Below are 22,935 nucleotides of genomic sequence, written 5' to 3' on the forward strand. Positions count from 1 at the left end.
TTATCAATTGAGGAATGACTTGTATTCTTATAAATTTGACTCAGTCTCTACATATTTTAGAAATGAGGCCTCTATCAGAGACTCTGGTTGTAAAAAGTCATTTCTCAGCCTTCTGCTTCCCTTCTAATCTTGGTTGCAGTAGCTTTGTTTGTGCAAAAACATTTCAATGTAATGTAATCAAAACCATCCATTTTGAATTTCACAATGTTTTCCATCTCTTGTTTGGTTATAAATTCTTCTATTTTCCATAAATCTGACAAATGAACTATTCCTTGCTCTCCCAGTTTGCTTATAGTATCAGCCTTTATATCTAAATCATGTACTCATTCTGATTTTATCTTGGTATATGATGTAAGATGTTCATCCATGCCTAGTCTCTGCCATATTATTTTTCAGTTTTTCTAGCAGTTTTTGTTAAGTAATGAGTTCTTATCCTAGAATCTGGAGTCTTTGAGTTCATCAAAACATAGATCACTATGGTTATTGACTACTGTATTTTTTGTACCTAACCTATTCCATTGAATTCTGTTTCTTAGCCAGTACCAAGTAGTTTTGATGAATGGTGCTTTATAATAAAATTTAACATCTGGTATGGCTTAGAACACCTTTCCTTGCATTTCTTTTCATCAATTTCATTGATATTCTAGACCTTTCAATCTTCTAGATGAATTTTATAATTATTTTTTCTAGCTTTATAAAATAATTTTTGGTAGTTTGATTGGTATGGCACTGAATAAGTAAAGAAATTTAGGTAACTGTCATTTTTATTTTATTATATTATCTCAGCCCTGAACAATTAATATTTTTCCATTTTTTTATATATGTATCCCTCCTTTCATGATGAAGAAACTGAGACTTAAAGGTCTTAAATAACTTCCCGATGACCACACACGAAGACCACCCATTAAGAAATGAGATGTTAACTTCCTACCCAAATTTAGCACTAATTTATTCTGCCTTGCTTCTCCTAACAAGAGACTGTAAAACAGCTACTTTGGGGGTCAAGGGTTTCTCATAAATCTTGACTATCCCTCACTGAAATGGGGTAGCTCACTATGTTTTATCACCTCATTTAGAGTGCTTTGCAGTGTGTGGGACTAAGTTCAACCTTGCTCTGTTTAACCTTATTTGTATTTTCTGTTCATAATATATCTGCTATCTTGAGGTCAAGTATCCCCATACAAAGTTTCAACACCTTTTACACTTTGCAATGTTGCTAGATATCTACTTCTCCTTGTTCACTTCCCCTTTACCATCAATTTAGCCACCTATGGCCTACGTGCATCTTCAAAGAGACTTCAAATATGTTTTTAGAGTACTATTTTCCTCTAACCTGGGCTCCATGATTGTTGATATTTTTCAGGACCTTGGAATGAGTAATTGGAATCCAACAGCAAGAAGACATAAAATTCTCTGTTTCTGAGCATCCTATAGCCATCTGTGGGGATAGTCATTGGAATGTGGGTACTCAGATCATTAGTTATTATTAGATGGAGAGCTGAGTGTATGATGGCAATTTTTGGATAAGGAGTGAATGAACAGGAATAATTACACAGACTCAATAGCCAATCATAAGAGCAAATCAAAGAACTATTAGGGTTATACAAAGCACCTGGTTCTGTTTTTTTTTCTTCAGAGGATAGACAAATGAACAATGGGTGGAAAGTATAGAGAGGCTGATTTAGAATTAATGGAAGGAAGAGCTTCTTAACAATGCGAGCCATCCAGAAGTGGATTAGGCCATGTCCAGAGGCAGTTTTAGAGGTCTTTAAGCAATAATTTAAGAGTAAGTTATTGAGGGAATTCTTGAGGAGATAATGGTTGAACTAAATGATCTCTGAGTCTTCAAACTCAAGTTCTTTGAGTCATTGAATACAAAAACCAAAAACCAGAGAGCAGTATGATAATAGAATGATAGTTTCAAATCAGTAATTATGAGATCATTGCTAACCTCACATTGCTGATGACTTCTTCTTCTTAAAGAATACATTCTTTAAGCCATTAACCACTGGTATTACAGGTTAATCATTCCTTCCACACCTCAGAATTACTGAATTTGAAAGTTAAAGATAACTCAGTTACTATATGGTCAAACCCCTACCTAAATAAAAATCATCTACAACAAAATTTGTCTTTGAAAAACTGTTACATGGAAGGAACCACTCTGGATTTTCAAATAGGGCAGCTAGGTGATTCAATGGATAGAGTTCTGGGTGTGGCATCAGGAAAACTCCTTTTTCTGGGTTCAAATCTGACCTCATACACTTACTATGTGACCCTAGGCAAGTCACTTAACCCTCTTTCCTCAGATTACACATGTGCAAAATGAGCGGGAGATGAAAATGGTGAACCACTTTAGTGTCTTTGCCAATAAAATCCCAAATGGATTCATGAAGAATTGGGCATGATTGAGAACAACTCAACAGCAAAATAGCTACAAGCTTAACAAATCCTTTGAAGACAACTAGTGTCTACCTTGGAGTTTTCTTTCTTTCTTTCTTTATTCATGTATTTATTTATTTTTTATTTTTTTTTAATGTTTAACAATCACTGCCATACAATTGAGATTTTATCCCCCCCACACCTACCCCCACTACCCCCCTCCCTCCCCATGACTTCATACAATTCTGTATAGGTTCTACATATACTTTCCTATTGAGTACATTTTCACTATAGTCATGGTATGTAGTCAGACTAAAATAAATGGAAGAAATCATATAACAAATCAAATCATGATTCACAAAAACATACACATACACAAACATGATCTGCTACATTCTGCAAATGACTTCCATATTTCTTTCTCTGAGTGTGGAAGGCATTTTGCCTTAGAGAACCACCATTGGGATTTTTTTTTTTAAAGAAGTTCTTACGTTATTACAAAATTCCAGGTCTACCAGAAAAAACTCTTGCACACCGTGGTCGTTGCTGGGCACAAATTTCTCCTGGTTCTGCTCCTTTCACTCAGCATCAGGTCATATAAGTCCTTCCAGGCCTCTCTGAAGTCTTCTTGTTCATCATTTCTTATGGCACAATAGTACTCCATTACATTCATATGCCATAATTTATTCAGCCATTCCCCAATTGATGGACATCCCCTTGACTTCCAGTTTTTGGCAACTACAAAGAGTGCTGCTATAAATATTTTTGTACATGTGGGACCCTTTCCCATTTTTATGATCTCTTGGGGATACAGTCCTTGTAGCGATATTGCTGGGTCAAAGGGTATGCACATTTTTGTAGCCCTTTGGGCATAGTTCCAAATTGCTCTCCAGAATGGTTGGATGCGCTCGCAGCTCCACCAACAATGAATTAGTGTTACAACTCTCCCACATCCTCTCCAGCATTTATCATTTTCTTGTTCTGTCATGTTTGCCAATCTTATAGGTGTGATGTGATACCTCAGAGTTGTTTTGATTTGCATCTCTCTAATCAATAGTGATTTAGAGCATTTTTTCATATGATTATAGATATCTTTAATTTCTTCTTCCGAAAATTGCCTGTTCATATCCTTTGACCATTTATCAATTTGGGGAATGACTTGTATGATTATACATTTGAGTCAGTTCTCTATATATTCTAGAAATGAGGCCTTTATCCCCAAGCTTAGCTGTAAAAATTATTTCCCAATTTACTACATCCTTCCGGATTTTGGTTGCATCGGGTTTGGTTGTGCAAAAACTTCTCAGTTTAATGTAATCAAAATTATCCATTTTGCACTTCATAATGCTTTCTATCTCTTCTTTGGAGTTTTCTTTAGGGCAAACAGTTCCACTTCTTTCAAACAATCTTCATATTGTATGAATCCTCATCTTGTATTTCAGTACTTAAACTCTTGATTGCCATCGTTTGCACACTAACTAATCAACATGCTTCCTACAATAACACGTCCCAACTGACCATGATATTTCAGATGTAGTGTGATCAGGAGAAATCCTATCATGAAAATCACCACCTTATTTCACACTAACTTCCTTGGCTTCCATAATATGGTACTGACTCACATTGAGCTTGCAGGTCCCTAAAACCCAAAGATCTCTCTTTCATATGAAATGTTGTCTCTATAGTCTTTGTATCATCTTGCTTCAGTATACCTTTGAGAAATATCACCAACATAGTGCTTGATAAATCTGAAAAACATAAGTTCATTTTCAGAGAATTCTTTGTCTGATAACGATTACTATGAAAAGTGGAAAGCAGCATGATTTTAGTATGCTGTATTCCACAAAAAATTCAAAATGGGTATGGAATCTAAAAATTAAAGAGCAAACCATAAATTAATTAGAAAAAAACATATTCCATACCTTTCATAGATATGGATAGGAAATGAATTATTAATGAAACAAGGGATAGAGGAAATAACAAAAAATAAAATGGATAATTTTGATTAGATGGAATTAAAAAAAGGTATTGAGCAAACAAAATTAAGACCTCGAGAATAAGAAGGAAAATGGTTGATTGGGGAAAAATCTTAGTACTTAATATGTGATGAGAGTTCTATATCTAGGTACAGATAAATAACAATTTGTAAGAAAACTATAATGGAAGGGGTTGCTGATTTTCCTGCTCTACCTGAAAGTAGTTCCTTATGTTAGGTGGGAATGCTTTTGGTTAACATTTAGATGCATGAGATAGTTCTGGTTGTGTGGGGGACTTGGTTACATCCCAAGGAGCTTTATGAACAGAGAAGAAATCTTTGTTGTTGTTGTTGTTGTTGTTTTCTTTTTCTTTTTATTAATTTATTTAGCTTTTAACATTCATTTTCACAAAATTTGGGGTTCTAAATTTTCTCCCCATTTGTCCCCTCCCCCACCCCAAAACACCGAGCATTCTGATTGCCCCTATCACCAATCTGCCCTCTCTTCTATCATCCCTCCCTTCCCTTATCCCCATCTTCTCTTTTGTCCTGTAGGGCCAGATAACTTTCTATACCCCTTTACCTGTATTTCTTATTTCCTAGTAGCGAGAACAATACTCGACAGTTGATCCTAAAACTTTGAGTTCCAACTTCTCTTCATCCCTCCCTCCCCACCCATTCCTTTTGGAAGGCAAGCAGTTCAATATAGGCCATATCTGTGTAGTTTTGCAAATGACTTCCATAATAGTCGTGTTGTGTAAGACTAACTATATATCCCTCCATCCTATCCTGCCCCCTCATTGCTTCTATTCTCTCTTTTGATCCTGTCCCTCCCCAAGAGTGTTGACTTCTAATTGCTCCCTCCTCCCATTGCCCTCCCTTCCCTCATCCCCCCTACCCTGCTTATCCCCTCCTCCCCCACTTTCCTATGTTGTAAGATAGGTTTTCATACCAAAATGAGTGTGCATTTTATTCCTTCCTTTAGTGGAATGTGAATAGAGCAAACTTCATGTTTTTCTCTCACCTCCCTTCTTTTTCCCTCCACTAAAAAGTCTTTTGCTTGCATCTTTTTATGAGAGATAATTTGCCCCATTCCATTTTTCCCTTTCTCCTCCTGATATATTTCTCTCTCACCGCTTAATTTCATTTTTTTAAGATATGATCCCATCCTATTCAATTCACTCTGTGCTCTCTGTCTGTGTGTGTGTGTGTGCGTGCGTGTGTGTGTGTGTGTGTGTGTGTGTGTGTAATCCCACCCACTACCCAGATACTGAAAAGTTTCAAGAGTTACAAATATTGTCTTTCCATGTAGGAATGTAAACAGTTCAACTTTAGTAAGTACCTTATGACTTTTCTTTGCTATTTACCTTTTCATGCTTCTCTTCATTCTTGTGTTTGAAAGTCAAATTTTCTTTTCAGATCTGGTCTTTTCATCAAGAATGCTTGAAAGTCCCCAATTTCGTTGAAAGACCATTTTTTCCCCTGAAGTATTATACTCAGTTTTGCTGGGTAGGTGATTCTTGGTTTTAGTCCTAGTTCCTTTGACTTCTGGAATATGATATTCCATGCCCTTTGATCCCTTAATGTAGAAGCTGCTAGATCTTGTGTTATCCTGATTGTATTTCCACAATACTTAAATTGTTTCTTTCTAGCTGCTTGCAATATTTTCTCCTTGACCAGGGAACTCTGGAATTTGGCCAAAATGTTCCTAGCAGTTTCTCTTTTTGGATCTCTTTCAGGTGGTGATCGGTGGATTCCTTGAATACTTATTTTGCCCTCTGATTCTAGAATCTCAGAGCAGTTTTCCTTGATAATTTCATGAAAGATGATGTCTAGGCTCTTTTTTTGATCATGGCTTTCAGGTAGTCCTATAATTTTTAAATTGTCTCTCCTGGATCTATTTTCCAGGTCAGTTGTTTTTCCAATGAGATATTTCACATTATCTTCCATTTTTTTTCATTCTTTTGGTTTTGTTTTGTGATTTCTTGGTTTCTCATAAAGTCATTAGTCTCCATCTGTTCCATTGTAATTTTGAAAGAACTATTTTCTTCATTGAGCTTTTGAACCTCCTTTTCCATTTGGCTAATTCTGCTTTTCAAAGCATTCTTCTTCTCATTGGCTTTTTGAACCTCTTTTGCCAATTGAGTCAGCCTATTTTTCAAGGTGTTATTTTCTTCAGCATTTTTTTGGTCTCCTTTAGCAAGGTGTTGACCTGCTTTTCATGCTTTTCTTTCATCTCTCTCATTTCTCTTCCCAGTTTTTCCTCCACCTCTCTTACTTGATTTTCAAAATCCTTTTTGAGCTCTTCCATGGCCTGAGCCCATGGTATATTTATTTTGGATGTGTCGGATACAGAAGCCTTGACTTCTGTGTCTTTCCCTGATGGTGAGCATTGTTCTTCCTCATCAGAAAGGAAGGGAGGAATTATCTGTTCACCAAGAAAGTAACCTTCTATAGTCTTATTTCTTTTCCCTTTTCTTGGCATTTTCCCAGCCAGTGACTTGACTTGTGAGTATTCTCTTCACTCCCACTTCTCCTCCAGATCTGCCCAGCCAGCACTTGGGGTCTGAAATTCAAATGTTGCTCCCCAGACTCAGGGCTTTGGGCAGGGGCAGGGCTGCTATTCAGTGTGAGATTAAGTTCAAGTGCTCAGGTGGGGGCAGGGATGCCTCATGGGGCTCAGTTCCCTCAGGGCGTTTATGTGGAGACCTTCAACAATGGATCCAAGCTCCTGCCTGCTTGGGGAGCCCCTATCTGCTGCTGCCCCCACCGCTGCCTCCCTAGGGGGCCCGAGCCATGGGGACACCCCACTCCCCTGTTGGCCACCCAAAAAAGACTCTCTCACCAACCCCCACCACCTGTGATTGGAGGACCCACGCGACCACCAGAGATTCCGTCCCTGAAGCCCGCTTGGATCTGCTCCTCCTGATGCCTCACCGCCAAGGCAGGGATGGGCTCTCCTCTGAGTCCAGGGCACAACGGACCTTTCACGTCAGGTTTTCTGTGCTCTCTGGAACAGAAATCTCATCCGCTCCATTGTTCTGTGGCTTCTGCTGCTCCAGAATTTGTTGGGAGTTCTTCTTTACAGATATTTTATGGGCTGTGGGTTCGGAGCTAGCGTATGTGTGTCTTTCTACTCTGCCATCTTGGCTCCTCCCCCCGAGGAAAATCTTAGGAAAAAAAGGAGAGATTTTGAAAGTCAGTGGAAAAAATGAGGCTATCTACAGCTGAACTGTGAAGAACTGGCAGCCCAGGTCTAACCAGTGAAAGAAGAAATAGAAAGAAGAGTTAAGAGGTGGCAGAGAAGGGAAATATTAATGATGGCCATCGATACTTTAGTCATCTTGGAGTAAAAGGTTCTGGCTAGTGCCATCAATTTTACTCACCACTTCCAGAACTGAGGAAACATTGAAGAAAAGATCTTTTGCTTACCCAACCTAATTCACCCTCTGTTCCTGCATATTGTACTGTCAGCATATTATACTTTGGAAATTTGAAAAAAAAAATAAGACTATGTCATTTCTTTACCCAAAACTTTCCAGTGACCTGACATTAACAAAGAGGCCAGAGATAAACTAGAAATGGATTTACATATAAAATAAGGCAAATGTAAAATGCAAAATATGGTTCTTTCTAAATGTAAGTTATTTTCGTAACCGAAGCTCAGAATAATCATGATTGCATCAACTTTCTATCTAATATAACATTCTTACATTAGCAGAAGACACTATGTAGATTAGTTGTCAAATTGTACTACAGGCAATTAAGTGGCTTAGAGGATAAATCACTGAGCCTGGAGTCAGGAAGACTTTAGTGTAAATCTGGCCCGTTACACTTACTAGCTTTGTGACCCTGAAAAAGTCATTTAACCTCTATCCACCTCAGTTTCCTCTGCTGTAAGGTAGGGATAATAATAGGGTCTACTTCTGAGGCTCATTGTGTGGATCAACTGAGGTAATATTTGTGAAGTGCTTAATATAGTGCCTAGCATGTAGTAGGCACTATATACATTCTTATTCCTTCTCTTCCTCCCAGTGCATTGCCCCAAAGTCCAAGGTGAGCTAATTATTTTATCAAAATGTTATGAGACAAAAGTCATTCTCTAATAAAAAAGTGATCAAAGAATGTAAAAAGCTTGGTACTTGACACTATCAACAACCACATGAAAGAATGCTCCAAGTCACCAATAATAAGAAGTATCCACATTAAAATAACTTTGAGGTTTTACCTTAGACCCTGCAAATTGGCAAAGATGATAAAAGATGAGGATAATCAATGTTAGAGGAGTTGTGGAAATGTAGATATACTGATACATTAGTGGTAGAATTGTGATTTAGCATAATCATTTTGGAAAGTAATTGGTAATTAGGCAAATGAAAGAAAGTACATTTTCTTTGTCCCTGACATTCTACTGTTACACATGTATACCAGTAAAGCCATTGACAAAAATAAAAGCTCCATATACACAAAAAATATTTATGGCAGCAATTTTTGTGGTAGTAAAAAGCTGAAAAAAAAAGACACTCATTGATTAGGGAAACAATGTATGGTACATGTATATGTTGAATCATAATACTATGGTGTTATTATTATCGTTATAATTTTGTTGGTGCCTCTTATTTTTATATTATATTCATTTTTGGATAGCCTCAATTCATAGTTACAACATTTAGCAATGTAAACATTTTAAATTCATTGTCCTATAACTTTTCACCCAAAGGATGGAAGTGTATTTTCTCACCTCTTCTATGGGATCAACATATGTCATTGCAATTAGGCATCATTCAGATTATTTTGAGTTTCTTTTTGGGGTGTATTATTGTAGCCATTTTGCCTATATTTCCTGCTGTTGTTTACTGCCCTTGCATTATTCATATTTTTCTGAAATCTTCATAGTCATCATTTCTTATCATGTTACAATTTTCTCTTACATTTTGTTCAATCATTTTCCAATCAATGGACACTCATTTTACTTCTTTTTATTTCCAAAAATTGGTGTTATGAACATTTTGGTATAAATAGGTTACTTTTTCTACAGTGATACCTTTTGGATTTATGACTAGGTGAAAATTATTTATCTAAAATGGGAAAAATAAAACACATAAAACTGACCACATAATATTTGAAAAAGGCAGTACAGTTTAGTGTGTATAGATGACCTGGGTTCAAGAACCTTTCTCTGACAATACTGGCTGACTGGGCAGATCACTTAACCTCTGGGTGCTCTAAGCAATTCCCTATGAATAGTCAGCAATTGGCATTGATAGAATGGGTTTCTCTAGACATATGAAATCACAGTTCTGGCCAAATTATTTTAAAAAGATTTTCATGAACAAAACCAATTCAACCAGGAAAAAAAAGGGAAACTCAATTGTGGGATTGGTGGAAGGAATGAAACCTTGAATTAAATAAGTGTGATATGAAAGATACAGGACAAATGAACACAAATATATAAAACCAAGTCATTCCTCAAAAGAGAAATGACTAATGGACATGAACAATATATTTTTGCAAATAGTTTTATTTATCACATCACATCTTTACAGTCACTTAATATATTGAAAGATTTAGAGAGCACAGGATACTATTGTGTTTATTGTTCATTGACTGCCCCTCCCCCAAAAGGCAACAACCTCAAATATCCAATAAAACAAATCATATTTTAAGGATTTTCCTTTAACAAGGAGTATCTTCTACATATGTTAAGCTAATACAAGATTACGTTGCTAATGAGAGTTAACTCTGCATATGAACAGATTTTTTAAAAAAGAATTATAACTGTTAGCAACAATATGAAAGTGTTCTATACCACTACTAATAAGAGAAAGGTTAATGAAAACTCTGAGATTCCATTTCATACCCTATGAATTGGCAAATATTATGATGGGTCTAGCTCCTCATTTGGTGTTTGTTAGATGCTCTTTTTTTTCCCCATCAAGGAGTGGTGTGGAGCAGAATTAGGATGAGTAATAGCTGGAATATTAGGGTTGAGGGACAAAAAAGAAGGAAAAAAAGTGAAATGAAAGATGAGTCATGTTCAAATTTTTGCCCTTGACTGATTCTGAGTAACAACCAAAGTTGATATGGGAGTGAAATGTACTGTTGGATTCAAATGGATGGAGTTAAAACTGTTCAGTCTCTCCCATAATACTGTAGAATCTCAGTGACCTATCTATGGCTATTACAGAAATTGTATTCCTCCTCCCATTATCATCCAATAATCAAGAAAGTTAATTTTGTTGTTTAGAGGCAAATGTGAATTGCATGGATAGTTAAATATGACTCAGGAGCAGAAGGATTAGTTGAGTTGCTTAGTAATGCTAGTCATGCCTAAGTAACTTTGGAGAGATAGGGTTTTTATCAATTAGTGAATAGTTTTATTATGCAATACTCTCCAAGCATATGTTATAGGTAAAAAGCATTCATTAACGGAGAAGATAAAATGCAAAGAGCATGTTTTGGCTTTTAGTAAAATAGGCAACTAGATACTCATCATTTCCCATACTTGCCTCACCCCAGGAAACACACACACACACACACACACACACACACACACACACACACACACAACTTGGTATGCCTTAAATTACAGAACTGACCTGAAATAACAAGGAATGGAATATATTTTCTTGAAATTAAAGAAAGTTCAACAACTTTTATTCGTTAGAATAGAAGAAATTTGAAATATACAAGTATGAATATGTATATATGTGTGTGGTGGGTACACATACATGTATATATACATACATGTGCAAATGCACATTACATATATAAGGATTATTTATGTATACAGAAATATATATATGTATATACATATAGCATAAAGCTGTGACACTTTTTCTAAGCAAACACACCAGATATAGACAAGTCCCTTCTTTTTTTTTTGCCTCAGAAGGTAACACTCTTATTCTACAGATATTGTCCGTATTTATATTCAGATAATTTATCTTTCAAAATGTCACACACACACACATATACACACATACAGCATTATGGTGGAAAAATCTTCATCCTCAGAGAATGAATGAGCCAAGACTAGCAAGTAAAGTAGCCAATCAAACTTAATACCATTTTTTCAAATGTTTATTGAAAACAAATGGTAGAAGCCAGTGTACTAAGTGTGGAAAGGGGAAAATAAAGATGAACTCAGTGTGACCCCTGCTCCCTAGAAATTTGACCAAAAGGTATGGCTATAAAGTAATGTGACTGAAGTTTTCATTTAGTTAATAGCCTGAATCTGAAGGCAGTTCCACAAAGAAAACTCCAAGATATGTACTGAGCAATGGCAGTTACACTCCAAATACTTAGAGTAAACATTTAAGTCTACCAGTTAATATTTTGAAGGAGATAACACTAATGGGGATATAAAGGATCTATTTGTAGATCAACAACAGAGTACACTTGGTGTAATGAAAAGAATAATATATTTGGACTAAGAAGATTTGGCAGAGCTATCACATTTTAATTCAATTTTGTAATATAAACATTAAATAATCATTATGCATCAGTCCCTGCTAGGTGATGGAGCTGCAAAGAGGACAAGGACAATGTCCTTGCCCTGCAGGAGCAAGGCATTTTCATACTCCTGGGGAGGAAAAACAGAGAGAAAGAGAAAGAAAGAGAGAGTGAATAAGTGAGAGAGAACAAGAGAGTATTTGCACACACATATACACAAATATACACATACACAGCACACACAGCAACGAAGATTGCCTCTGCACATAGAGAGACACACTCTTTGTTTGGGTGAGATGTCTGGGAAGTATCCCGGATGTAGATAGAGAAGGATGAAGAAATTCATCCATCAGACACAGGATAGTCAGAGATAATGTCATAGGTTCCCATAGGTGGGAAGGAGATGAGAATGACGACTTAAGAGCAAAGGCATGTGAAGTATACAGGAGCTCTGGGCCCCATAATCAGATACAAAATCTCTATGAAATAAAAAGTAGCTGGGAAGGAAGCACTGAGAACTAAGGAAATCTCCAAAGCCCTATTTTAGGAGTTGTTATTGTAATGGTGCCTTGAAGTAAGCAAACGGAGATGAGGAGAGAAACATTATAGATATAGGTGACAGCCTATGAAAAGGCATCAGGGAGAGAAGGAAAATGCTGTGGACTGGGGGTGCAGTGTGGCAGTAGCAAGAGTTAACAGGGTAAATATTCAGACCAGTTTGACAGGAAGGCAGGATATGCAAAAGGCAATAATGTGTAATGTTACTACTCATCTAACATTAAGAAAGTCATTTAATGTCTTTCGGCCTCAGGGGCTTGGGTTATTGGGTATCTAAGAATGCTTTCAGCTATAAATTCTGATATTTTTTAATCAGGATGTTATTTGTTATCTACTACACTTTCCTCCAAAATTTTGATGAGCTAATTTACCATTTCTTCAGTTGTGCATTTGCTTGAATTTTCAAACTTTTAAAAACCTCACTTTACAGTGAAAAATTAGAAAGCATTTTCAAGGGATGGCACATCAATATGAAAGCAAAGAAATCTGAAGGTCAGATGACTCAAAATACAATTGGAATGAATACTGAGCTAACAGTTAATAAAGGAGATTCAGGTTTAGTCCTGGCTGCTGTCAATAGCTAGCTTTGTGATGAGGGACTAGTCATTCAAGCTGAATAATGCTCAATTTCTTCATTTACAAAGTTGAAATAATTGATACCTAAGATTGAGTTCTATTTTGTTCTGTTAGATTGTGTTCTATTAGGGTCAGGACACATTTGGCTTCAAAAATCACACCCTACATTACTAACTATATGTCTATAGCAAAGTTACTTATAGTCTCTGAGTCTTGATTTCCTCATCTATAAACTGGTGATACTGATGTCATCTCTTTCATTTAATTGTTTGGAGGACTTAATGAGATAATATATCTAAAGTGTTTGTAAATCTTAAAATTCTATATTCAATATGGACCTTCATTAATAGTCACTCATAAGCCAGATTATATATCAAGCTGGAGATTCTCCAGGCCTCTAAGATCCACATACACTTGTCTGTCAAATTCAAGAATAGAAGGATTTTTCCTTATATTAAGAACCTACAGCATTTAAATTTTTCCACATGTAAAATAGGGTTTTATATTAGAAATTAAGGGAAAGATTAAAGAAAGAAAAGTTATATTCAGGAGAAGGAAATGGAAGTTTTAATAAGCTTATTTGAATTAATATCTTTTTTGTCACTATATAGAGTCCACTAAGTTTGATATTTCCCTCTGTCCATTATAGGATTTCCTCCTACTGGCAGATATATCTATTATTTGCTCTCCGTCTATACAAAACTGGAAAAAAAGTAATTAATACTCTTTCTTCTAATGTGAGCACTGCAATTGTTCAATCGTGTATCACTGCTCAGGCAGAGTTTTCTCTGAGGGGTTTACTGACATTGTAGATTGACTTCATATAATAGAAGGAACACATGATAGAACTTAGGAATAATGATTTCCCCTGAATATGTAAAATAGGGGAATGTCAAGTGCCCAAGATGTAGCTCTCCATCATGGTTTTAAGTATGTATGATGACTGAAGTAGAGATGCTTCACTGGGGAAAGTTTTAGGAGTCAGAATCCTGTGAGACTTGTATTGAATTTAGGGATTGTGCAGAGTTGAAAAAGGAAGAAAGGGGGAGAAGACTCTGAGAAGATGGTGGAGTAGGTCAGACAATTCCAAGCTCTCCAGATTTCCCCCACAAACAAGACAAATAATGTCTCCGAGTGGATGCAGAGTGGTAAAAGTAAACAAGAGTTGTGGCAGAATAGTGGTCCTCCTGGGTGTATTCACAATTAGGATCACACAACACACTGAAAGACCACATGTCTTGGAGTACAACATATCAAAGAGTGAAAGAACTGGAATTGCAACCAAAAATATCATAACCAGCAAAGTTAAGCATAATCTTGAATGAAAAAAAATAGATAATCAATGAATTGGTAGATTTTCAGGATTTTATTGCAAAAAATATCTGAATTTAATAGAAAATTTGACATACAAACAAGATACATGGCAAAGACAAATTATAAGGGACTCAAAAAGGTCATATATGAGGGAAAGGTAAATTGTATGTCTAAGATTGCTTTTTGGTAACTGGGTAGTTTCAAAGAAAGATTGGAGTAGACTTGAGTATGTGATTCTAAAAAGTAACCATTAGGGAAAAGGTAAAAAGAGTAATTATCTTATGCAAATGAAGTGTGAGAGGAAGAACTGACATAGAGGAATGAGATGGGCGAGGAGGGCTGGTAACTTTGGAACCCTCCTCTTATCAGAAATGGGTTAAAGAGGGAACTGTATGTACATACATACCTACATACATACATAAGTGTATATGATGTGTGTGTACATAAAAGTCTTCTAAATTCAGAAAGAAATAAAAGATTAAAGGGATGGGGGAGAGGATAAGGGAGATATTTTTAGAGGAAACCCTACTCATACATGATCTGGGTTAAAGAGAGAACAATATATGCATTTAGAAGGGAATAAAAGTCTTCTAATATGTAAAGAAATAAGAGGGTGAGGGATTAGGAAGGAGGGGTGATATAGAAGGGTGTTTAGATTAACAGGAATGGGAAGATAAGGAATGGATCTTTGGGAAGGGCAGTAGGTTAAGTAATTGGAGGTCAAGGTAGCAAGTAGAAGTAAAGTAGAGGACTCAGGAAGGGTAGGAAATAAGAGATACAAACAAAATAAAGATCAGGAGTAGAATTTATTAGAAAAAAACAAATATAGTAATCGTGATATCAGGCAAAGTTAAAACTAAAAGAGATTTAATCCAAAGAGAAAAGTAGGAAAACTATGCTATATGTCATCCATATTAATCCATATTATTTTATTATTATTATTTAAAATAATTTAAATTTAATTTTTTAAATTTAATTTATTACTTATTTTTATTTTCTATATTTATTTATTGTTCATTCATTTATTATATATTATTTATTAAATTAAATTAATTTTAATTTAATTTTTTAATTTAAATAAAATATTTAAAAATAACTAGACAGTGTAAAGTTTGAATATTGTTGTGGTGGAGGAAATAAGTTGGTGGACTTCGAAAAATATTGAAGGACTTGAATTTATGTAGGAACAGGTTATTCACCCCCAGAAACAGAGGACAAATAAGTATACCACAGTCTTATATAGATTCATATGAATGTAGATGAGTATGATTGTAGATATCTAAGTATACTCAAGTACATATAGGTATATGTATGAATATGTACATATGTATGTATATGCAGATATACATACACATGTACGTATACATACGTACATATATACACACTTGATTATAGCCTCTTTGGGGAAGAGGAGGAGAAGGGAGAGAGAACAATGTAAAAGGTACATAGCAGAGAACAAAAGATACTTACAAGGAAGCAAAGAAAAGATGGAGAGCTCAGAATACAATGTGTAGTATTTAATATATAGACTTGCTTGAAATGGAAATGTATTGCTGTATATTTTTAATCCTCTCATATTCTGCTGTGCACATGACAGTGCTTTTTAAAATTTTCTTATTTTGCATTTAAGTTTTTAATATTTAAGTTTATAGTATGTTTTTTTTCTTTTCTTATTGTGTATTTAAGCTTTAGTATTCATTTAAAACACATTGATTAAAAAGTAAAAAGGAAGAAAAGAAAGGTATTGCCATATGGAATGGATACAGAAGTAAAAACATGGGAGAGGAATGGTTGGAAAAACAACACAGAAAGAAAGCCAAGCTACAACCTGCAGTTGGAGCAGTGAGACTGAACAGAAAGCATATGGTGATGTACTGAATCTAGGAGCGCCAGTGAAATACTGATGACCCTTAGAGTCAAGCGGAGATGATGAGCCAGTCTCAAGGATGAGTCAACAAACTTCCTCAGGATTCCATGAGACAGTTGAAAGTGAACCATAAATTTTTACTGTAACTTGGAGGTGAATGTGACTGTTTCCCACTATACTGAAGAGATTGGTGGAGATTGGGGGTATGATATAATATACATCAAACCTATAAGGGATTTTGACGAATTTGTGCATGAGTGGCAGAAAATGATTCTCCTTCTTGTATTTATGTCTCAGCTAAATATTTTTGCTATTAGGTTTGTGGTTCAGATGATCTACAAAAGGATAGTATTGCATTAGTGAGGGCTCAGGACATGATTTCAAAAATTTATTACTCTAAATAATCTACTCTAAATCTGGAGAAAGCAGCAAGGGCCTCTAGATCCAGAATTCTGAGCTTTCCAGGACCTGGTGTTAGATTGAGAGGGAAGGCATGTAAAAAAAAAAAGACATAAATAGCAGAGCTGCTGTAGGGAGCCTAAGGAGCAAGCTGAATTGAAGAGGCCGTGGTTGGAGAAAGTGAATACTTGGTGCAGTGGATAAAGCACTGGCCTTGGAATTAGAAAGACTCATCTTCCTGAGTTCCAATCTGGCCTCAGACACTTATGCTAGTTGTGTGACCCTGGGCAATTTACTCAACCCTGTTTTCCTCAGTTTCTTCATCCATAACGTGAACTAGGGAAGGAAATGATAAACCCCTCCAGTATCTATGCCAAGAAAACCCCAAATGGGGTCACAAAGAGTCAGGCACGGCTGAATTGACTGACCAGCAACAATCACTCCCTGAGTTCCCCTTTCTGTTTCTTTATTCCAACTGTAGGCCACAGTTTTCAGCTTATTTTCTTTACTCAGGGAGCTCCCTATAGCAATCCTTCAATCTCCTTTCCATGTGGTTCTCCATCTGTTTTTTTACCTTCCCAAATCCACTTCTCCTGATGCAATCCTCCCATCTGGCAAAAATTACTCAGGATTCACTTCTGGAACTTCTCCCAGCAAACAGCAGATCCCTCGCCTTAGTCATTATGGATACTTTACACTAGTGGTGTCAAACAGGAGGCCCATCCACAGAATGCAGCCCACAAAATTTCTGAGTGCTTCCAGAATAGGATTAAAATGCATTCGGGTAATATTTCACAAAATAAATAAAGGTACATTAAAATATAGGTCATATCACGTTTTAAAAACAAGTCAACATGTTGCTGCAGGGTTGCTTATATATGCATTAATGGCCTTGTTTTGATTTGAGTTTGATATCTTTGCTTGACACATTTGAAAATACTCAATCCTGGCACTTACAGGTGTCCCTACTACACATACATTTGAGAGGACACCTCTTTCAATTTTTTGCACTTATATAAAATATCTCCCTCTGTCTCCATATTTTATGAGTACTTTCTAGGTCAATCATTTTCCCCAGGTGTTTTGAATTGGGGAATAAGGAACAGTTGCCATCACTAGGAAAATGAATTAGAGCTCCAGGTGTCACTTATTGCATACTTGTTTTTTCATATATATGTAATTTGTAAGTGAAATACTTGTTGGTTAGGGTGGCCTATGTGTTGAGATCTCAAAATATTTTCTCAGTTTTTGTAAATTGATTAATATTGTTTATATCCTTTCACTTAATTCTAGCATCCTCTCATGATAGCAAAACATTTCCCTGATCTACTTGTTCTGTATATCTCTAATATTGTAAATTCTGGCATTGTACATTTTATCTATTTGTGTGCCTTTTCCCCTTATTAAAGGTATAAGCTTCATGGGGCCTTGGATTGTGTTTATATAAATGTAGTATCTTCCCTAATGTCTTCCACAATGCTCTGCCCATGGTATTGGCTGAATCAATTTTGAATCAAATCATATTGAACTGAACTGAATTGAATTGAACTATAAAGGACCTATGAAGGAAGAGCCTATCCACTTCTGGAGAAAAATCTGATAAATAGAAGGTAGTGAATGTGTTTACACATGCATGCACACTGATACACATAGTGAGTGTGTGTGTGCGTGCGTGTGTGTGTGGAGTCACCTCTATGGCAGAGGAAGTGGGAAACAGAAGGACAAAAGGAAACAAAGAAATTTACATGATAATTTTATTATCTGTTTAAAAGGAATCACAAGTTGTGCATAATAGATTTGAAGTTCCATATGCAAAAGGAAAAAAGAAAATGGAGGCTCAGAAAAAAAAAGGATGAGAAAAGTGACTTTACTTGGGATATGGCTTTTCTTCTGAGTCATGCCTAGATATATCATGTTCATTCCCACATATTTTTTTTCCCTTGAAGAAGGCTGGAACCCTGTTTCCTCTTTGGTTGGGCCCCAAAAGAATATAAAAAGAGAAAGTGAGTTGCTAAAATGAAATGATTATGATTATTTTGGTTGATTAGTTGGGCCCAACTCTTCATGATTCTATTTGGGATTTCTTGGAAAAAATGCTAGAGGGGTTTGCCACTTCCTTCTCCAACTCATTTTGCAGATGAGGAAACTGAGGTAAACAGGGGTAAGTGACTTGTCTGGGGTCACACAGCTAGTAAGTGTCTGAAGCTGTATTTGAATTAACATCTTCCTGACTCTTTGGCTAGTGCTTGCTCTATCCATCAAGCCACCTACTTGCCTAAAATTATTACTTAAAATATTTAGATAAATAAAAATACATATTATTTTTACTTATATTCTTATATAAATACAAATAAAATATCATGTGTAACATAATATCAATATGATGAATAAAATAATAATAAGGTAAATAAAAATAACCTGAAGTTATTATTGCCCCATCATTGTGCCCTGCATCAGGATCCACACCATGGACATTAAACAGGTAAAGGATTCCCCAGAGTCAGAAAAAAAGCTTCTCGAAGAAAGAGAGCCCTTTCCTCAGGACCACTGAGCATTGATCCCCCGATGTGCATTTTCTTCCCAAGCTCACTCTGATCTCTTGGGACATCCCAGACAGCCAAATAGCTTTGCATTTCTTCTCCTAGTACCTGCCTTTCCCACATACCTTCAATGACAAAAGGGAATCTATTCTCAACAATATTAATTTCAATTGCTCACTAATAAATTCAATTAAACAGTAAATCAATCCTTTTAGTACCTTTACTCTACCCAATACTCTGTGTTAGATGTCATTGAGAGGACACCAAGTATATCTATAATGTTAGCTAAGAGTGTTGGGTCTTCAAGAGGCTGAAGTCCTCCCCTGCAACAGATTTATTCTAAAGAAGAGCTCCCTAAGAACACATGCTGAGACATACATATTCGTTCACAGGCATTTATTAAGTACTTACTTTGTGCAAATTCCCCATATCTGCCCAGACGACGTTGTTCTTTCACCTCTCCTTTTTCAGTTTCTCTGGTTTCCTTCAAGTTTCCACTCAAATTCTACCTTCTGCAGGGAGACCTTTCATGATCCCCTCACCATCCACTTTGCTGATTTGTGTGATTAGTTATCAAATTGATTCTACAGAGAGAAACGGGCTTTAGAAGTTCAGAAAAAAGGAAGAGGTTATTTCTAATGGCAAAAGTGTAGAAGAGTTGGTAGGTCCTGATGTGAGTCTTGAAGGATGGGTAGAATAGGGTTAGGTGGAAAGAAAAGAGACCATCCCAAGTAAGAGTAATGATACAATGGAAGGTAAACAAAGTATTTTGAGAAGAGAATGAAAATAAAATTCAATCTGGAAAAAGTAAAAAAATATGGAATAAAAATTTGTGTATCATTTGCATTATTTAACAGGGACACAGATATCAAGAAAACAAGGCAGTGATACTGCCAGGATGAATAATTTTTGCAACAAATTTAGTGAACATGTGTGTGGGAAATAGCTAAAATATGAACTGATAGCTATTTTCTAAGGAAGATGCATGTGATTTAGTGGAAAGAACAATGAACTAGTGTCTGAATACTTGAGATCTAGTTCAGTGCTCATGACTAATTACTTGTCTATCCTTGGGCAAATGGCTTTATCTCTCTAGTCCCTTTTTCACTTGTAAAATGAGTGTGGTGGGGTGAAGCCTCAACCCTGTCTACTTTATCAAATGATCTTAACAGGAAGTGCTTTGGAAAGGTATAAATATGACATGAATCTGCCATTTCTATAATTCTATGAATTTACTTTAAGGTCAGCTTTACGTGTAGACAGTATAGATAGTCTTCTGTGTGGCAGAACATTGATCTCAAAGGTTACCAGAGTCTTCATACTCAAGGAATCAAATACCAAATGCCTTCCTAATATTTCCACCATTATTTTCACTAAGTGAGGGTCATCAAGAGACCTATGCATTTCACCTGGATGAAGGTATCATAAGGCAGGGGTGATACTTCAAACATGTCTTCTTTCAAGCATTGAAGTCTTAGGCATCTTATTGTCTGAGAGAAGCAGAACCTTATCAAGGCACATTGGAAGACTGTTTATTTAATCTGATATCACTATCCATTGTCATTATTGTGAATAACTTCTCCCTAATTAGATATGTATGATGATGCAATTATGCTCCCCTTTGTTATCAACAAAATTTACCATGGTTATTCTATTTATTTCTCATTTATTTCATTTATCTATTCATATATCTATTTCATATATTCTATCTATTCCTTTGTGTATTTCATTTATTTATAAATTATTATCCTATAGATCCTATATCCTAAATATAACCATTTATCAATGGTTAGCTTATAGAAATGTTGATATTGTAAAATATATGTTTTCAGGGAGTTCAGAAGTAGAACATACTGGAAACAATAATAGGTGAAGAGATGGCAATAAGGTAGTTTCATAGTAGGAAAATGGGACCAAGAAACACTATCTCTTGGGAGTGGATTCTCTGTGTGTTCATCCTTCATTGCCAAAGAAGACCATGCCATCAGAGAAATAATGACATGACTTGCACTTGACTTTGTTTTCAGTGAGGGAGGGCTGTGCAGGTTACCAGTCTCACTTCTCCTCCAGATCCATATGAATCCAGTGATCAGATATTCATCAGGACTGGAGATGACCTAGGATGAGGCAGTTGGGGTTAAATGACTTGCCCCAGGTCATACAGCTAGTGAGTGTCAAGTGTCTGAGGTGAGATTTGAACTCGAGTCCTCCTGCACGGTGCTCTATCCACTGCACCTTGGGAGTGGTAGGAAAAGACTGAAACCACAAGAATAAAATACTGGAGAGAAAGTTAAAAAGGGAAAAAGAAGACAATGGATAAATCCTTTCCTGAATCATTTAGTAAGAATGATAAATGAGGGAGAGAGAAAGGGAAATGACCCTAGACAAAGTGAATCTAGAAGACTGTCCATGTGTAATCTGCACTGGACATCTTTTGTGTCAGTGGTAAAAACCTTTGGTAGGCATATGGTTGGATCTTATATTATCATTGTTACTAATAACCAGAAGGGCATTAAAATATTCTGATTATTATCTTTCCAGGAATTTTGTATGTTTTGTGCATAGGAGATACCATGTTGTAGGGCAATGAATTTAATCTTGCCATGGTAACCCATGGAATGAAGGAAAACACAAAATGATCCTCTGTCTTGTATAGACTCTTTCCACTTCTGCAGTGATGGTGATACAAGGGGAAGCAGAGAGTGCTAGGGTTCACAGGTTTTAGACCAACTTGTAAACCACCAGGGGCCACATTTTCTCCTTTACTAGATCATCCCAGACTCCACCTAAAAGCACCAAGAGGGTCTCTATCTGGATCCGACACACTGTCAGATGTCTATTTCCCGTCTTCCTAGCCCCACCAAACTTTCCTGCCAATGCCTCCTTTTTCCCCCTCAAGAACTCTCATTCCCTACTTTGTCAAAGGGAATTCAGAATTCACTCTCCACTCTGACCCTTAGACTCACGCTTCCTTTTTTTATAGTGAAGGACTACTCCTGCATGGCAGGTGCTCTGATACATCCTAATGATTCCAGATCCTTTCTATTGGTCCTATAGCTGCACCTATAAGACCTCCAATAATCTGCCTGATAACCAGGGGTGTGCTGAAGCCAGCTCAAACCAGGTCTGGAGACAAAATTGTTAAATTTTCATTGCAAGCATTTACAATTCAGAAATTGACAAATACTACACATTATGATTTGCTTTTTTTTTTTTTTTGATTTCCTAAACTATTTTTAAGTGATGGATAAAATAATAATAGTAAAGATTAAACCTAAAAGTATGTTATGGATATATTTTTGTTTTCTGGAGAGCTGATTGTTAAATACTTAGCAGCATTTTACTTTCTCCATTTGAACACTCTAACATGTATTGTCATTCTCAATTAGAATGTAAACACTTCCAAAGTAAGAACTGTCTTCTATTTGTATCCCTAGTGCTTAGCACAGTGACTGACACATATTAAGCACCTAGTAAATGCTTTTTCATTCATTCATTCACAGCTTGATACTCTGTGAAATCTTTCAGTGATCACTTAATGGACATTCTACTGCAAGACAAATGAGGACATTGATTATATACTTATTATCCCTTTTCCCCACTTGCTTATCAGGCTGTCCTTTTCTCCTTTATATATCTGTCTCATAATATCCTTAATACCACTTCTCCTGGGCAATTCTTTTCTTTTGACAATATAATATCTTCTACATACCCCCATAATATATATCTTTAAATAGCTCCTTGAATGATACATAAGTTTATTTCTTTGGAAACTAGGGGATTCCAATACTTTTATCCACACATCTTCACCAGAAGACTGTTGTTTTTTAAAAAGATCAACTTTTGTTTCTGGGGAGAAATTTGGGGAT

The sequence above is a fragment of the Notamacropus eugenii genome, chromosome 5 (assembly GCF_028372415.1).
Source record: "Notamacropus eugenii isolate mMacEug1 chromosome 5, mMacEug1.pri_v2, whole genome shotgun sequence".
Classification (NCBI taxonomy): Eukaryota; Metazoa; Chordata; class Mammalia; order Diprotodontia; family Macropodidae; genus Notamacropus; species Notamacropus eugenii.